The 17,429-nt window shown below is 31.5% G+C and overlaps 1 pseudogene; it reads right to left on the bottom strand.

Annotated features, from left to right (window-relative positions):
* Positions 1-9,487: 9,487 nt before the first annotated feature.
* Positions 9,488-12,161, bottom strand: LOC140433743 (uncharacterized; annotated as a pseudogene).
* Between the last annotated feature and the right edge of the window lie 5,268 nt (positions 12,162-17,429).

Below are 17,429 nucleotides of genomic sequence, written 5' to 3'. Positions count from 1 at the left end.
AGTTTTTTTTTATTTATTCCTTTTACTCCTCTTCTTATTGAACACTATTGAAGATAAAGGTATTTTTTTGAACTCAAATAGGAACCCTGAGATAAGAAAACATACGAATTATGAAATTGGCGTCGTTAATAAAATTCATTAAATAAAATTTTTTGTTTAATTAGCTAATTGGATAATAATTAATTTAATTATTGTTTTATCATATTTCAAAATTACAATATCACATATATATATATATATATATATATATATATATATATATATATATATATAAATATATATATATATATATATATATATATATATATATATATATATATATATATATATATATATAAAGACGACCAATAGTCAAAAATACATATAGGCGGTTGCCTTCCATCGATATAGCTATTTTGTTTTCCTGTTTTGCCAGAAATGTCATTACATTTTACTTATATTGTATATATATATATATATATATATATATATATATATATATATATATATATATATATATATATATATATATATATATATATATATATATATAATTCATGTATATAAACACATAGCATTAAGACAAAAATTGTACATAGCAATGTACTCAAATGTACTAGCGAACACAAACACGTAGTCAGTGCACGAGCAGAACAAAAAATGGACTTTCCAACTGTGCGCATTAGTTTTTATTTGCTCCTGAAAGTTTCGCTAATTATTAGAATTGCTTTGGGATCCGGGGCTTTCGTTTTAACTCGTAATTATGATAAGGCACCTGTTAGATAGGTAGTTATCTGTTAGTTTCGTATTCGAAATTGTGTTATTCGAATTTAATCCTTACACTCACTATATAGTGCAAGTAATGGAAAAATAATCAAATTCATGCATTTACATTTCACAAAACTTTCTTTGTAAATATTTTCAGGTCATAATAATGAAAAGACGTTTTTCAATATAATAAAATTTATACCGAAGTTATAAAATCTTGTTGTTTCGAAAGCAAAATGTGCCTCCGTTCGAATTTTCTACTGAGGACTATTTCAGGGGGATAAACTCCGGTAGGAGTTAGAAAAATCATGATACGAGTCTTGGAATCTTGGAAGTTTTATAGAAGAGTATGGTGTCGGTACATGTTCTTAAAATAAGGAGAATATAAATTGCTTATATTCAAGAGACGAGATGTAAACGCCATTGAATGTTGTGTGTATACTCCTTAAGTCGGTCTGAATGAGAATGAAAGAGCTTTCTATGATCAATTAGTATACTTATTTAGAGATATTTTATCGTAGTAGAATATTATGGGGTAATTTTAATGAACACGTGGGTCAATACAAGAAAATATATGAAGCAATGTTTAAAAATGTAATCCAATATTTTAATATTTGGAAACTACGTCCGTCTCCTCATTCGAGAATTCGATATTCTAAATTTACTACTATGGAATTATTCATTTTATATACTGTTCTAACGTTGTATAATTTCTATGGTGAGTTTTCTTTCATAAATATTTTGTTGATTTAAAAGATACAAAACATAGTAGAAACCACAATGTAGTATCTATAAAAAATGAAAAAAATAAAATAATTATCAAACTATGAAAGAGAAATCAACCGCAACTTTTCACAACAAAAAAAAAACGATACTACATTGAGCAATTTCAGTGCGTCGATGAGTATTTCTGAACAAACAAAAAGTCGGAAACCCGGGCAATTACGCTTTACACATCCAGACAGGCTGTGGAAACAGTTGCACTTCCGTACGCTACTCTTTTGTGTTTCCCCCGTTGTCAGGAACGATGCAATCGAAGGACGCTTGATTTATCTTCAGAGCAAATAAACAAATGTTTGTTTTTAGGATCTTTGGAAAATTTTAAGCGAATCGTGAGTCTTTTTTCAACGAGAAACTTCAAAGACTGTTTGTTTTGGATGGGAAATACGATATATCTATGGTATACTTATCTTTTAGCTAGAAAGTCGATAAAAGCGGTTAAGTGCAGAAGTGAGATTTAAATATAAGGTTTAATACGTAAAAATGCAACATGCGATGTTATTGTTTTGATTTATAGGTATATACTCTAATACATTCCTGCTCAATTTATTAGACACACTTGGCAAATTCTAATTTTCTTTGCTTTATATTCATTTATAATTATAACTATGTTAGCTATAACTAAGAAACATAACACAAATGAAGGTAATACCTTTTTTGCATATTTATTGAACAAAAACAACGAAAACTATTACCATATTTTACTATAACATTAATATTTTGATAAGCCACACTTGATTAAGCAGTGCAGCCCCTCTCCTATAATTTATGCATTTTCCTGCGATTTCTTTTAAATTTTCGGTGTGATATCAATGAAAAATGATTCTTTCTTTCAACTGAACCTTGTTGGTAATTATATTCTTTTATACCTCTCTTTTTAGGCACTCTCAGACATTTTCAATGAGGTTTATATCTGGTGAGTTGCCGGGTCATGGTAAGAGCGGAATTTCTTCTTCTAACAAAAAATTTTAAATACTTTTAGCCATATGGCAAGGTGCTGCATCCTGGCCAAAAATATTATGGCTATTGACAAACCATTCGTTGTCTTGTTGAACCAATCTTGTCTGCAAAACCCTTTTATATTGGTGTTGTCGCATGGTTCTTTCTACGACATACAAACGTTCCATACCTTTGCCACTGTTGTGGATTATGAAGTTAAACAAAATCACCTACTTCATAGCTTTGATTCTGTCACTGGCTAACTCGATGTTTCTTCAATCATTTGCGAGACGTTTTCAAATTTCTCATTCATTTTTGTTAAAACTGTTTCTTCTGATGATTGAAACTGAAATGTCTCTGGGTTATCTCCATTCTTGTTAAGAACATTCTTTAGTCGTTCTTGGAGGATCTTCAGTTGTACTAGAAGCATCTTTGGTCAGAAACACACTTACATTTTAAAATACTTTTCAAAAGTTCAAAAGTCTTTTTAAAAAACCACTGCTGAATTTAGTTTTTAAATCTCACACCGGAGACCACTGTAGCGATATTAAATAAAACGAGCGGTTCGAATTTATATAAATAAATATATACAAGTTATTATGTACTAGAATATTCTGGAGTAGTCAACCTTTAATTAGTTTGTTTGACGGGTCGATCCCCTCCGCGCTCGATTCATCTGAAAGCTTCTCGTCTCTTTCGAGATGCAACCGTTACATGGGCCACGCCGAATGCATGTTTGTAACAATATTTACGTTTTAAATTCTGCACTGCACTTTTCAAAACCAAGCATGGTTAAAGTTCGAATTCCCCTGAAAAGCTTCGTTGAAAAGAATTCCGATTGGCCAGTCCTTTTTACTGATAGGAGGGGAAGAGGTCCAGAGAGAAGCCGGTACAGAGAGTCAAGCGAGGTCAAATTAAGTTGGATTTGACACTTGAAAAGGTAGAGACTACAGGTGTGTAATCTTCAAAAAGACGGCATATTTTTTTATTGTGGAGAGGTGAACCTAATTAAATGCAAATGTGGCAGTTTTGTTGATTTGATCACCGACGTGTTGAGTTTTGTCCCGTGTGGAGACTTGTAAGTAGCGTTACAACGATTTAAGAGGTCCACATGGTTTAAGGGAATGTTTGAAAAGCCAAGCTTTGAAGATTGCAGTTTATTAACCCGAAGCCCTAATCCAGTGCCCAACTTCGTTTATTTGTTTCCCTGGTCACTTCAGACCCATCTGCAGCTTAAGTGAGACGCATTTCTGTTATTTTGCAGTGTTTTGGATCCAGTTCCAACTCCAAAAACTTTTAAAGTAAATACATCAGTTAGTGATATCAGGTACTTTTTTTGTTAAAATTTTTCAAAGTAAAAAATAGACATTTTTCATTAATAATTTCTTTCATGACAAGTGAAAAAATTGTAATAAATAAAATTATAAATTTTAGGGATTGGCTAATTGTCATATTAATTATTCTTATCTTATTCTTCTTTTAAATGCAAATAATTTAAAAAATTTAATTACTATTTCAAAAAGTTGAAAGTTTTATTAAAGTAAGCATTATTTTCTTCGGATATTTGGTACATAACCCATACATTTTGATTGGTTTTGTTTTAAAAAGTTAACCTCAATGTGAGCTCCTTTAAAAGATCTAGATATTTTCAATTTAATAATAATTTAAATTCCTATAGTGTCTTCAACGTCTAGACTTTGTTGTAAATCGATAGCACCATTTTAAGTTGTTTTTGCATTTTGTTATTATTATTTGTACTTGTAACTGTTTATGGTGAAATAATAATAAATATGTAATGTTTCTCACTGAACCAAGTGTAGTATTTTTCTTTTAAAAAATTCTAACCCTTTTAATTAGGAAAGAATATTTCCATCTAGCAGGAAGATTCTTGTAAACGGCGTCCAAATTTAAATGGTTTAGGAACCTTCTTGTGTTGTATTGTCAAGGAAATCCATGTAAGCACTTTTTGTAGTTACCCCTTTCCAGTCCCTGTTTTATTTACTTACGCACGACCCAGCTCTCCAACCAAACCAAAAGTAGCCGTTCACAGACGTTTCGGTTTGCTTGCTTACCCTATCTCCGGCCCAGTAATTTCTGTCCCCAGTTTCAACCCCCTATAAGTAATACCCAATGTGGTAGGCAAAATATAACCGCTACAAACACACTACATCTATGTTGGTAGCTGGAATCAGCATTGGTAAAACTTTTCAAAAGAACTTACCTGAAGAGTACCAGTAAATAATAAAAACAATATTACACCATTATGTATATAAAATAAAGATAATCAACATATATCGTTCCTTGTTTATAAAACTACCTTTTTCTGCAATTATAGATAACCGGAAAGATATATTCCGGTTAAACCAGATTATAAGCATGACAGAAAGGTAAAAAAATTTTCCAGAAGCCAAAAAATGATTAATACACTAAAAAAATTTTGTTTTTGTTACTAAAAATTTTTTTAAATTTCTCTTTCTCTAAATTTTGTCCTACACATTCACATTAAGAGTTCAGACATATATTATACAGTTTAAAGCAGATGATTTAAAAATGACATTGTCAATATTTTTGAGTTGCGTTCCTGTGACGATTTTATTGAAAAATAGTTCATTTGATTACATAAACTCAACTTTAACTGAAGAATACCCGCCAGAAAAATCATAGCATGTAATTTGTTTTTTAAAAGACAACGGTTCCTGACAACCACATGCAATGATGACAGTAAAACTTTCCTGTAGTGATCACATGTCATCCGTTTTGCTCCTGGTACTGTAACTATAATATTTGTTTTATTGCCTCTCAGTATGTAACAAAAGTATTTTTACGATATCCTTCAAGTCAGAAAGCTACAAATTATATAATATAATTGACGTGAAGCATTCAATTGACATTTCTTCTTTTTAAACAGAATTTTAATTTTATTATAAATAAAATTATGATTTTAAATACTGTTAAAAGTATCCAAATAAAAGTTTATTTGCACATCAAAAAGAAGCTATATAAGAAAATAATTTGATTTTATGTACAAATCAGGAGAAGCATGCTTTTTTAATATAAGCATGAAATTTCTTCCTAACAAAGTAACAATTACGAGTGCATAAGTTAAAATACCTTTCATTAACATTTTCCACTGTTTGTTTTAGATTTTCTTATTTTATTAAATTTTGCCCTAATTCCAGTTTAATATGCAATAAGTGAGCCAAAGACTACATTAAACTCAAGATAATTCAGTCTTACAGTGATTTGTGTATGTACTGTTTTATTATAGGGATACCTCAATTATTATAGTTCGCTACATACCAATTAAGATCATCAAAGATAAAATGTAGAGTACGCCATAAAATCTTCATGGCCATTTTATATAGCTCCGCTTCAACGGCAATTTCCCGCCTTGAAAATTTAAGATGTATGATAATGACTCAGTCCATCTCTGTAATGTTCAACCCTTATTCAACTCCCAACAACCCCTCGCAAATGGGTAAATGGGCCAGTATGTTTTTGTTTTATTCCTTGTTTCTGCAAGATGGCATTCATATATCATCGCAGATTTCCAAGATTTGCGACAAGGAAAAATTGTAAGTGGTAAAGATGATGCGACAATGTTGCTATTAAGGGTGTAAGGTTGTGTTCTGGGAAATGTGAAAATTTGTCAACGGTAAAATTAGAAAAATTAGGACATTCGTTGTTTTGTCATCGTGTTTTTTTATTGTTATATTGTGTTACAGGAATTATGTTTATGTAATTTGACATGAAAATAACAAATATCATTAATTTTCAATAAAAAACGAATGACTGTAAGAAAAGAGTACATACAATATATATATATATATATATATATATATATATATATATATATATATATATATATATATATATATATATATATATATGGTTACGAACATGCTCTCGGCATGGCCCAGGTAACGGTTGCATTGCATCTCTTCTCGAAGCTTCGCGGTGTATCGAGTGAGAGAGAGAATCACCGGTCACGTAGGCGAATTAGACGTGGGACTACGTCAGAATATTCTCGAACATAATACTTTTGGTATATATAGGTAACAATGTTAGAAGTAGAGTTAGTTGTTAAGATACTACCGAACTGTAAAGTTATAAATAAATATGTTTACATAAATTCGAACCGCTCGTTTTATTTAATCTCGCTACAATATATATAATATTCTTATATATATATAATATATATATATATATATATATATATATATATATAAGAATTACTGGATATTAGTGACTGTCAATATAAACAAACAACACAGTTTATTAGGGTTGCAGTCAGAAAATTGGCCGGGATGTTAATGAAACACTCTTATGACTTTTTGTCTAGCTTTCGGAATGGTTTTATTCCTTTTTCAAGACACTGTAATAAGAAAAAAAAGTGTAAATATTTATAAAATATCACAAATCTTCAGTGCAACTTACTAGTCGTAAAACTCACCAGTGATAAGATGACAACCAAAATTTTTACTACTTGTACCTAAATTTTAAAGGTATTTTGTCCACTATTTTATATTTTATGTGTGTGTTATTAATGTTGAGTGTCTATGCTTTTATAAATAATCTCAACGACTAGTAAGTTGCACTAAAGATTTGTGATATTTTATATATATATATATATATATATATATATATATATATATATATATATATGTATATTAGTGGTATAGTATTTTTACTTTCATACTCATACTCCACATCGACCATTGTATAATATACCATTGTTGGATACTCACGGACTTGGATATAAAAATGACAGAGACACTAGATTTATCCAATTCTGCCAAGAGAACAATCTCGTAGTAACTAACACCTGGTACTAACTCCCTAAAAGACGAGTATATACACGGCGGTGTCCTTAAGATGAAGAAGATTATAATTTATGAAACCAAATACCAAACACTACATTACAATAAACGCCCGATATAGAAATAGCATCTTTCATGCCACAGCCTACTCCGGCTTCTGCCTACAAATAGATCACAATTCCGTCATATTAGGGATGAGAGTCAAACTTAAAAACACTTATAAACCCAAAATAAGCAACAAAATCAACTGGGATAACTTTAAACATAAACGCAGAAATAAACAACCAAAGTTGTTCGATATAAAACTAAGGACAATCCTAAAACAATATCGTTGTAGCAGGAGAAAACAGAATGTACAAAGCAGATCGAACAAAAAGGAAACCCTGGATGGCCGATGATATATTAGATATATTAGATAAACCTGTCAATAATAACTGATAAAAACAATGAGATAGAGGTAGATGCTGATTAACAAAAACAAATTTGGGAAACATCATTTTTTCGAGGAGCCTCGACCTTTTTAAGTTTATTTCGCAGTCCATTGCCAACCTTCCCAGTTTTCTGCACCTATTTTTCTGGTATCTTCGTGTACACTATGCCTCTATCTAAGTCTTGGCCTACCTCTTTGCCTACTTCACACCGGCTGTGATATAAGGATTCGAATAGGAGGATTGCTCGATTCTGCTGCGATATTGCTAGATGTTCTGCACATCTTGGTTTTCCTATTTTTATGAGAGATATCACTAGTCTTTACCATCAGATATCTGTTTGTATTTGTGGTTTATCTCATAGTTGTACCTCCTTATCCAAATACCATTTTCACAGATGCCACCGAATATTCCTCTCAGGATTTTTGATACACATATTAACAAGAGGTTTTCGTCTTACGGTTGGTTCATGTTTACTATCTATGTATCATGTACGTTAATAAGGCTAATATTAAAAAAACTTGCCCCTGATCATTAAAAGCAGCTTAAATAGCAGCTAAATAATTTGGGAAAGATACCTTATGAAATTATTTGGAGATGGCAGACCAGAACAAAGACCTTGCGTTGATATAGACTACGACTGTGCCATTTTCCCCTCAGAGGTAACATTGGCTATAACTGAAATAAAAGCACAGGAGGTATCCGGTGAAGATGCATTGGTGGCTGAACTTTTCAAAGACTTAAATCTTGTTGCAACCAAATATCTGACACACTTCATTAATCGTGTATATGAAACTTGGACAATATCCAACTACAGATATACCACTACTCAAGAAGAATAAGCAAGAAATCGTGATAAGTACAGAACAAAATCTCTGATGAATCACCCAGCAAAAAGTTTCATAAGGATCATCTTTAACCGTATTTACAACAAATGCGAAAGCCGCTCATAATATGGTTTCAGAAAGGGTATGCAATCCTGGAACTAACGCTAGTCGTTGAGAGATATTTATAAGTGAAAAACCTTTACAGCTGCTTTATTGATCACAAAATAGCTTTTGATTTTCTCATGCATAAAAAATTAATAAAAATTCTAACAGATGGCGTTGAACTAACGTTATCATTTTTGTAAAATGTATTGGACTAGAGGTTAAAATACCTCCGTGTTTTATATTAATCGTGTATGAAAACTATTTCCGGTTTGATGATCGAAACGTCAAAACAAATGTAAACTGTAATTTTAATACAATCAATTTTGGTTCAACTATAAATACAATATTTAACTTATGGGAATTGCAGAGGCTGCATTCGAACAAATACTCGTAACAATAAATTAGTAAATATTTATTGAACCCCTCATACGTCTGTCACCATTTATTTTTAATAGATATGCTGAATATATGGCGGGTGTTGGAGAAAAGTGGTATAAGTCTAAATTTTAAGTTTCGAGAAAAGCGCAATTATAGTTTTTTCAAATTTAATATTGTTGTTACGGATACAAATAAGATATTTTCGTTAAACAATTTTTGGAAATGGCTTTGAATTTGTTGGATTAAAATAGATCTACTAGTAAAAATGACCTAGTTGTACAATTGTTTTAAAAAAATATGACTTATATCACTTTTCACAATTATTCATTAAAGAACAAAAGCCCTTCCGGAAGATATAGTAACAAACCTAATTATTAATTATAAATAAAAAAATGTGAAACTGAAAAGTTTCATGTTAACTTAAGGGGGTACATTTATAGTCAAATACAACGTAAAAGTTTATTTAATTTTTAAAAATTTCAATTTCTATGTGTACACTCTCCTCGTCACTACTATTTTCATCCTCGGGTAACGTATTTGGTATATCCTCCTTCGTAGTTAAATTTCTATAAAAATCATGAAATGTTTCTGAAATATAAGGCAATAGCTCTATCAAGTTCTTTTTTTTTATCGATGTTTATTGGATTGGGACCTTTATATGACAGAGGAATTTTAATGTTTTTAGGCCACGTATTACCTTTTCTTAAAAAACATACGCCTTTAAATGGTTCGTCTACATTTAAGCTACTTTTATATTCACAAGGACACCAGGATTCTGTGAAAATCTCAACCATTTCATTTGTTTCCACATGACTTTCTCTCCTAAGTTGTTAATTTTTCTTTGTTGAAGGACATTCTTATACAAAGAAGAAAACTCAAGAAAATCCGATCTGCACATTTCAGTAACTAAAAAAGTTCGCTTATTTCCACATAGTCTTACCAAATTCATCCAGTCTCTTGGGTGTTCTATCGAACATGGATATCTTTTCTTTTTTTTTCTCTATAATTGCGTGATCTGAACCACACTCCATGTGGGTGTGACCAGGAACAAGAAATTTGTGGTTAATGTATGATAGATTGGGATTATCTTTTAAAACCATCATGAACATTGCAGGTAGAAAAGAGTTCTTGTTTTGTCCTGCACACGTATCAGAATATAAGGTGATCTCTTCTATTTCAGGTGAAATATGTGAAATCTGCTTGTATAAGCATGACGCAATCTGATTTGCACCCCGTCCAGCTACGCCCTCATGCCACATAAAACACATTGCTTGATTATCATTAAGTCTATGTAATATTAAATTAAAGGTCCACAACTGCCTTTTATAGAATGCTATTGAAGTCTGAAGATCAGGTGTGGGGAAACACTGTTGCAAATCAAACGTATAAATGATTTTTGATTCATTTTCTAACGCAGCATATTTATCTATACGCTTAGCCTCATAAGCGTTTGATGCTTCTTGTTGGTGATTATCAAGAAGATTTTGAATTTCTTCCATTTTTTGTGCATCTTTAGTTGTTTTCAGGAGCATATGATATTTATCGCATGTAGCGCAGGTATCCTTTTTAGGCTGTTTGATTTTTATTTCCATGGAATGGAATACTTCTTGATATTTGAATTTCGATACTGGGGTTTTCTCGTGAGGTAGCCATTTTTTGTATTCTTCATACATTCTTGTTAAGGTATAGTAATGAGGAAGATATATCTTTAATGAGTCACGACGACAATAGTGACTCTCATACGTTGGGATTGATCCAATGTGAACTCTTACTAATTGAATATCTTGTTCGGGAGTTTTGTTAGATAGTGAGGCAAGATCTCGCAAATCATCATGTGGCATTGCAGAAGCTGAAGAAATCTTGTTTTTTGTCATATCGGTTAGAAACTGTTTTGTTTCGTTAAAAGTTTTTAGGAAACAACTTTGACAAAAGTTAACTAGTAGTTGACCATTTAGTGGTAAAAAATATTTGTGTGACAGAAGCCTATTTTTATTTTTCTTGTTTTCTAATTTACGTTTTGTGGTTTTCTTTCCGTCTGTTGTTATAAGCCTAGCTATAAAAGACACGCGTTTGTTAAAGCTCGCTAAAGACTAATATTCTTTGAAAATTTCCTGTCGTTTTTCTTCAGTTATCCTGTCTTTGCATTTTAAGCGGCAACTTAATAGCTCCTGACATGTCCGTGCTTTTATAACCTTCCCACTTTTCGTGGTGTACGATAACCCAAGGTTTCTGTTCTGCTTTCGTTCCTTACGAACTAGCTTAGTTTCATTTTTTAGCGATTTTCGTCCAGGTTTATTTTTTAAGATTTCTCTTCCTGACTCATGTGCAATAAGTGCTGTTGTATCTTTTTGCATCTTTTTTTTTGGGATGTCATTATCGGAGTCGGTATCACTTTCTTGTATATAATCTGGGTCCGCGTCATTATCATCAAACGCCTCCTCATTACCTGGATATTCCAGATAACCTTTGTCGTCGTCATCAATCCCACATACTTGATCAATAACTTCTTCCAAAGTCTTTCGAACATTCGGTTCACAGAAGGACAGTGAAGGTGCAGGACTTGATCTATTATCTTCATCTGCTAAGACAGGTTCTTCAAGGAAAACACCCGCATTGCCCATCATGGAATTTTTATCTACAAACCCAGATTAATATCAAATTTTTGAAAAACTAATAAATTTTGTCAATTTTTTTTCCAGAAAAATGAAATGGTCACGCCAAAATTGGTTTTTACTTTTTATGGAAATTCGGTCCCCTCTAGAGAAAACCGAAAATATATTATTTTATGTATAAAATGATAAGAAATCTGAAATTGGAATTGAGTATGTAAGGTAAGCATCAACTTTTACATACATTAATTTTTAAAATTTTTAGAGATACACATTAAAGTAACGCCACTGGTTAAAGTTAACCAAAAACAATAGGCATATTCACCAAGTTATAGTTGAGTTGCATCTAGAAAACTTTTACGCAAAAATAAATGTTGTTAATCTAGTATGTCGTATAAAAAATAATGATATTACTGTTTTAATTATTATTGTACAGATAAATAAACAATTATTACCTTGGAGGTCTTCAGTATTTACATTATCTTCTTCCAACAGTTTGAAAATCAATTTACTTCTTTGAGATGCCATAACCTCTAATTTTTATTTCTCACGGCTATTACTAAATAATCTCGAACAGGAATTGATGTTATATTACAACTAGGTGAGGTATACGAGGGGAACGCTCATCAATACTGAAAATGACACTACCGCAGAGATAAACCGCAGAATTTGCACGGCTAATAGATGCTATTTTGGGCTTAATCTCCTTTTTAAATCTACACTTATATCAAGAAAGACAAAAGTAAAACTCTACAAAACAATAATACGCCCAGTCCTAACATATGGTTCAGAAACCTGGACTTTAACAAAAAGCAATGAAAACATGTTAGGATGTTTCGAAAGAAAAATACTAAGGCGCATCTATGGAGCGGTAAATGAAAATGGTGTCTGGAGAAGACGATACAACTTCGAACTCTATAGGATATACCAGGAACCAGATATCGTAAAACACATAAAGATAGGACGTCTGAGGTGGGTAGGCCATGTAATGCGGATGAAGCAAACCGACCCAGCTAGACAAACGCTCCTTGATAGACCTATTGGTCAAAGAAGAAGAGGAAGACCCAGAACAAGATTCCTAGATAACATCGATGAAGACATGAGAAATATGGAAATACGTGCTTGGCGGAAGAAGGCGATGGATAGGGACGACTGGAGAAAAATTCTTGGAGAGGCTAGGACCCACACAGGGTTGTAAAGCCAAAATGATGATGATGATGAGGTATGTTGAAATGTTGAAAACAACATTTTCAGTCGCATTTGTTAATTAAGAAATAAATACTACTTAGAAATATAGTTTCTCCATCGAATTCAATTTTAGCACTAAATACAATTTCAGTATTAAATAATAAATTATGTCCTTTTTCACATGTAGTAATAAAATTTGATATAATATGGTCGAGGTTTATTAAGTTAACAAAATAAACGTGCTCGAATTTTGTCACGGTAGAGTATTAAATTAAGTGTAGCTAAAATACCTTGTGCGTTGAGTACTTAATTTAAGGCGCTTTAATAATTATTTTTAGTATTTCCCGGCAATATATACTGAGAGATTGGTTCGTGGAACTAATAAACGTGGTTTACTGGTTCCATGACAGGATATACGCGACGCAGGGAAGGTTTCAGAGGAAAATGCAAAAAAGTGTAGAGGTAGGTTAAGGTTTCACCAATAACTTGGTGTATTTAATAACTTTAACAAATTCTTAAACATTAAATATTTTTTCCCGTTTCTAATTAAAATTTTGATACGCTTGAATTTAAATGCGACTTTGCTTTTTTTATTTTGAGTTTTCTTACTGTTTGTTGGAATAAGTTTTATCCACCACCATAAAGATATATTTATTTTTAGTACATATACAAAACGCTGGGCCAAGTAATTTTATTTTTACTTATTATACTTTTTAGTATATACTTTTAATACAGATTCTAAATTACGCGGGAAACTCAAATTAACAAAAAAATGATAATAAAAAACTGAATGTCCATATAAAATCAGCAGAAAAAAACAAGAGAGCTTTGGAAAATCATGTACCACGACATGTTCATAGCTAGACAGTTGAAATAACACGGTCTGTAATACAACATATCAGCATACCTAAATTTTGTGAATGTGAAAATGAGCTTTGACAGGATCAAACTGATGGAAGTCATTGGCTTATAAAACAAAAACGTACCACTAAATAATCAACAATGGTAAACATTATTAAAATAACACAATAAAAGTTAAAATGAAAGAACAACTGACTGATCCGATCGAACTTAATACGAACGAATTTAATATAATTCCTAGGAAATCTAGGAAATTTAATGTAATTTCATCAAAAAACAAAGAGTGCATGGTTGTGTCAAACTATCCACTAACGTTAATGTAGTAAATGAAAAATGATAGAACAAGTGATGGAGTTAAATACCTGCTCATCGTGCTATCGGCACAGCTTGTGACGTAAGTAGATGAACAGGTGAAGTGCGTAAACAAAGCAAATAGAGCGGGATTTTTTAATTACACAATATGAAGGAACGATAAATAAGCAAAGAAGTTAGAAGCAGAATTTAAACAACAGTTGTTAGGCCAATAATGACATGCTGCGAAACTCGACCAGATACATTAGAATAAGGAACAACGAGAATACTGGAAAACGAAATAAAAATTATCAGAACAATTGATGAAAAAGCACTAAAGGATAGAGCCAGAAGCATGCAGCTTAAGTCGCAAAAGTTGAGTGATAAACGTTTACAAATGGGTAAAAAGAGAAAAGCGGTGTCAAACTATTATATTATAGAATGATAGTGAATGAACCAGCAGTAAAAAATAGTGACATATTATTCTTCAGTAGAAAGGCGCTTAGTGGGCCGACCACGTAAACGCTGAAACGATAATATAGTAGAGGTACATTGAAAAACAAGCAAGCTGTACGTGGGGAGGAAAAAAGTAAATCCTAGTATTGTTTAGCTTCATTTAAACTTTGGGTTATTGAAGTACCACAGAGGGTAAGATGATATTATACGAGTAATATATTCATTTTAAATATCTTATTTACTTATATTTTCAAACAGATTTGTTCCAAATTTATCAACTACTCAGAACTATAGAGTTATAAATTAACATTCATAAAAAGAGTCTTAAAAAATAATGTTAACATTGCGTCAAAAATATTTTTTTTTTCATGGCTTTATGTTTTTAATTTAGCGGTAAAATATTCGTGCACTGCTGCTTTATTAAATTATATGACCTTAAATTTATAAAGAATCAAAAATAAGTATAATTATGGGCAAGAAAACAATATGAGCGACACCGTTTATATACAGAATGTGTTGGAGGATAGCAAATAAAACTTATTGCCTTCCACTTAACAGTTAAAAACAGTTAACTAACGACTTCAAGAATACCATTATGTGTAAATCTTAGCTTCACTCCGTTGCCAACAAAAAAGCGACAAATATCTTGTGGTTATATGCGAAACTAAAAGTCTGTTTATGCGGGAAGATCTAAGGGTTTAAAATAGATCGGAACAACTGTTTGCAATGGATAATATCAGTAGATACTAAAACATCTTCTCTTTTCTGTCAAGAACTCTCTCATAGAAAAGTTAGTTAATGATTACAATAGTGTTGGTTACATTTAAATGACAGAAACATTGTTAAAATTATTTTAATTCACAAACACCTTTAACCTTTTTTAACCAAATTCATTAAATGTATTAAAACAAGAGGATACTTTAAGGAAAATCTTATGGGTAACGCAATTATTTACAAAAAAATGTTATAAAACTAATAAACAATTTCATATTGGACTCTATTACTAATTCTTCTTATCCTCACGTATAAAATGTATTAAATTTGTGTCCATTCAATCGAAAATTTGGCATCAAGGGAGCATGTTAGTCAAATCTAAAGTACAGTGGTTAATTTAAGTGTATATTACTAAATTTTTATAAAATAGTTTATCTTCTCGAATTAAACAGTTTATAAGTAAACTGCAAATTGCAATTTGCAATTTATTTAAATTTTGCAATGAACGGTTTATTTTATTATCTTTTATTTTGTAATTGACGATTTATGTAATTTTGGTAAATTTTAATTGTTATTGTTATTTTCTGACTATTTGTAAGCTTTGTTCATATAATTGTACAATATCACTGATAATGAAGCATATTTATATTCTATCCTATGAAAAACACCAAGTTATATATGTCTTTTTATTCAGAGGAAATTGTTGGGTAAGCTACCAACATCTCGTACTTATTTTTAAGTAATTCTCAGCCCATTCTAATTACGATTTTTTTGGATGGTTGCATATAATATAGGCACGACAAAACAGTTATGAGAATTAAAATTTTTATTTAATTTAATTAAAACAAGTTTATTTTTTATTATACTGCAGTTTCAGCAATGCAATCTAACATATCAAGTATTACACACATCATTTACTTCGGCTGTTCCTAGTAAATCATCATCGGCTTCATCTTCATCTGTTAAAGAATCAGGTTCTGGCGGTAGTATTATAACTTCAGGTTATATTATAACTATAAAATTGTAAGTTATATGCAGCATCTGTAATCTTGTAAAGATAATGCTTTTCGACACATCCGCAAAGAACATAAATTATATCTAGACAAATAGCACAAAGGTTTTATTTTTTGAAATTTGGAAATGGAATTTTGAAAAGTATCAGTGACCTCTTTATAGGACAACCAAATAAATTTTATGCTGACGATTCAACAATTTATCTTTCGTTCTGAGATTTCTTTATGAATATTGGTTATAATAAACATTATTCAACAATTATTATAATCCATTGAAAGATCAAAAAGCGCCGTTATGAAACTTTTATTATTAAATACTTACTTACTCCGTGGCGTTACAACCCTTCGTGGGTTTTAGCCGACTCGACAACATGCCTCCACTGTTTTCTGTCTTGAGCAACCTCCATCCAATTCTCCACGCCCATAGTGCTTAGGTCCCCTGCTATATTATCTCGCCACCGGAGACGAGGGCGTCCGCGTGGTCTCCTTCCAGTTGGGACTTCCTCCCACAACCAGTCTTACTGTTCGTTCATCAGAATGTCTTCTGAGGTGTCCTGCCCATTGGAGTCTTCTGGACTTTATTTCTTTTATGATGTTGGCGTCTGGGTAATGTTCTTCGAGCTCTTTGTTAGTTCTTATCCTATATTGTCCTGATGCTTCATCCAGCACGGGGCCAAAGATCTTCCTTAGGATTTTTCTTTCCAAACACATAGTCTCTCTTCATTTGCCTTTGCTATCGTCCACGTTTCGCTTCCATACATGACAACGGGTCGTATGATTGTTTTATAGACCTGTATCTTCGTACGTCTTGTTAGTTGTTTCGATTTTATAAGATTTTGGAGGGCAAAAAGACATCTGTTGCCGGCCTGGATCCTGTTGTTGATTATTAAATATGTAAATCTAAACAAGTCACCAAATGTGTCCAAATTTAATAATTTTCTTATTGAGTGGGTATTGGTAATATAATCAAACAAAAATTAGAATTCAGTTTACTCCAGCATAAAATATATACGATAAATTTTTCTTTAAATTTAAACACATTTTAAAGGTTAAAAAAAATAAAATTTTCAGTGATCACATCCGAAGCTGTTAAGGTTATTTTTCCATGTCTTACATACTTGGATGTATAGTTCGTCCCAAACCCTTCGTTCAGTGCGTCATAGTTGATCGTATTCTCTCTAACACATTAAGCTAGAAGTGACAGAAAAAAACGTGAGTCTGAGATTATTATACATAGAACTTAGAAAGTTATTTATCGTAAAGCTAATTCTAC

This window comes from Diabrotica undecimpunctata, chromosome 2, assembly GCF_040954645.1.
Source record: "Diabrotica undecimpunctata isolate CICGRU chromosome 2, icDiaUnde3, whole genome shotgun sequence".
Taxonomy (NCBI): Eukaryota; Metazoa; Arthropoda; class Insecta; order Coleoptera; family Chrysomelidae; genus Diabrotica; species Diabrotica undecimpunctata.
This window is presented reverse-complemented; position numbering and strand designations above follow the sequence as displayed.